The 2,975-nt window shown below is 34.2% G+C and overlaps 1 long non-coding RNA gene across 1 annotated transcript; it reads left to right on the forward strand.

Annotated features, from left to right (window-relative positions):
• The first annotated feature begins 1,685 nt into the window (after positions 1-1,685).
• On the forward strand, positions 1,686-2,635 carry LOC110681397. Its single transcript, XR_002503189.1, has 2 exons — positions 1,686-1,850; positions 1,914-2,635. It is a non-coding gene; the product is annotated as an uncharacterized LOC110681397 (long non-coding RNA).
• The last annotated feature ends 340 nt before the right edge of the window (positions 2,636-2,975 follow it).

The following is a 2,975-nucleotide window of genomic DNA, read 5'->3' on the forward strand; positions in this document are numbered from 1 at the left end:
TTGACAAAAATATTTATGGCATTGGAAAAAGTAAACCTCAAAATACAGCTAGATAAAAGTGAATTCCTTAAGAAAGAAGTGGCATTTCTAGGCCATATTGTGACAGATAATGGCGTTAAACCAAATCCAAGCAAAATCGAAGCAATTCAAAATTGGCCTATCCCCAAAAACCAGAAAGAACTAAGAGGCTTTCTAGGAATTTTAGGATATTATCGTAGATTCGTTCGCGATTTCGCCAGAATAACAAAACCTCTCACTGCTCAACTGAGGAAAGGTGAAAACGTAGAGCACACAGATATTTTTTTAAAAACATTCGCTGCATGCAAAAAACTTTTAACTCAAAGCGATATCCTTCAATATCCAGATTTCGAAAAACCATTCGTGTTAACCACAGATGCTAGTAATTTTGCTCTAGGTGCCGTTCTATCCCAAGGTGCTATTGGACAAGACAGACCCGTAGCATATGCGTCTAGAACATTGACGAAAACCGAAGAAAGATATTCAGCAATAGAAAAAGAATTATTAGCGATCGTATGGGCAACTCAATATTTTAGACCCTACCTTTTTTGGTAGAAAATTTACATTATACACGGATCACCAACCTTTAACATACGCACTAAACCTCAAAACACCCAATACAAAACTAGTTAAATGGCGTCTACAGTTATTAGAATATGATTTTGAAATAAAACACCGACCCGGTAAGCAAAACGTTGTCGCTGATGCTCTATCGAGGATAACACATGATATCAACGTGAACGAAGATGATTCCGACTCAGACGACTGTTCAGTGCATTCTGCTGATACAGATGACTCTGAATTCATCAAATGTACAGAAAAACAGAAAATTTTTTTCACAACCAAATTATTTTAAAAATTGACCCTAACGAATCTGAGACATACGAAGAAATTTTCCCTCGTGTGTACCGAAGAACTATTACGAAAATAACATTTGGTGTACCACTTTTAATACGAATTTTGAAAGAATACATGGATCCCAGACGATCAAACTGCATTATGTGTCCTGAAAACGTGATACAATCCTTACAAATTGTATACAAAAACTATTTTAGTAGATGCAAAACTTTCAAACTCTGCATATCACAAAAAATTCTCATTGATCTACCAAACTTAGAAGATCAAAACTCAATTATCGAGGATACCCACGAAACAGCTCACAGAGGTATTCGTGAAAATCTGGAGGAGATAAAAAGGAGATTCTTTTTTCCTAATATGAAAAGGAAAGTTGGGAAGTACATCATCCTATGTGATACTTGTAATAAAGCAAAATACGAGAGAAAACCTTACAAAATTAAACTTGGTGAAACCCCTATACCGAAACAACCCATTGAAATTATTCACATAGATATCTACATCGCTCAACCAAATTTGTTTTTATCTGTAGTAGACAAGTTCACAAGGTATGGAACATTAATCCCAATAAAATCAAGATCAATTGCGGATATACGAAAGGCGATAATAAAATACATAACACTGTACGGCACTCCAAGCTTGATTGTCTCGGATAACGAACCAGCAATTAAGTCCATCGAAATTCGAGGACTACTCTCAGATCTCAATATACAACAATATTTTACTCCTTCGAACCACAGTCAAACAAACGGAATAGTCGAAAGATTTCATTCGACAATAACCGAAATTTTTAACGCTAATAAACACAAATACGGTGAAGTGTCAAACAAAGAAAAATTTTTAATCGCATGTTCTTTATACAATAACAGCATCCATACAGCTACCAACATGAAACCACGTGAAATTTTATATGCAGCCAAAAATGGACAGGAGAGACCGATAGAAATGGAACGCCTTGTTGAACTTCGTGACAAGTTGTACGACGAAGTTCAAGTACAACTAACCAAGACACAAAACTCACAGAATCTGTACCACAACAGGAAGCGAGAGGATCCGCCAAAACTAAAACAAAACGAATTGGCATACAACCGCATCCAAGGAGTGAAGTCGAAAATTAAGGACCGCTACCAACAAGTGCGAGTACGATCTAACCGGAAACACACGTACAAAGATATCCTAAGTCGAAAATAGCATAAAGAAAAACTGCGACGAATCCGAAAGTAACACCACAGAATCTCTAATGTGTTTTTTCATTTGTTTTCTCTTTTTAGATGACGTTTATTTGGAATATCCTGATAACAACCACATTCCTTACTCAGCTATCCCAACCACAATCCATCCACGTCATTAATCTCAAACAAAACCCCGGTCTTTTAACCATAGAAACTGGCAACAGTTTTATAAAAATAGGCAATCACAGATTGTTTCATATCCTAGAACTGGATAATTACGAACCTATTTTTAGAAAATTGCTTGCTAATATTCAAGGAATACGGACATTCTCAAATTTTACTGATATGTTTGAAATCTTAGAATCGAAATATGGAACCGTTCACAGTTTATTCAATAATCTTCGGCCAAAGCAAAGAAATAAAAGAGGATTATTTAATTTTCTCGGAACTGGAATAAAAAGAATTACAGGAAATATGGACCATAACGACTATGAACAAATTTCGAAAAATATTTTTGAACTGCAGATCAAGAACAAAAGACTTATTAACGAAAACAACGAACAGCTTAAAATTAATCTACAACTCCAAAATAGAATCAATTCCATTATCAACCGTTTAAATCAACAACAGAGTGAAATAACTAAAAACATTATATCAGCTAGATTTGAAAACGAAACCAACAAAAACTTTAAATTATTTAGAGAAATTTTGAAAATCAATTACAACTTAGACAACCTTAAATCACATTTAGAAGACATTTTTGAATCAATTCAGTTAGCAAGAACTAACATTATTCCCAAACAAATACTTTCAATTGAAGAGTTAGGATTTGTTTCAGATATATTAGAAGAACAAAACATTAGGACGAACAGTTTAGATCAAATTTATGAATATTTAGAATTGTCAGCATTTTATAACCATTCAAAACTA

The sequence above is a fragment of the Aedes aegypti genome, unplaced genomic scaffold (genome assembly GCF_002204515.2).
Source record: "Aedes aegypti strain LVP_AGWG unplaced genomic scaffold, AaegL5.0 Primary Assembly AGWG_AaegL5_hic_scaff_801_PBJ_arrow, whole genome shotgun sequence".
Lineage (NCBI taxonomy): Eukaryota > Metazoa > Arthropoda > Insecta > Diptera > Culicidae > Aedes > Aedes aegypti.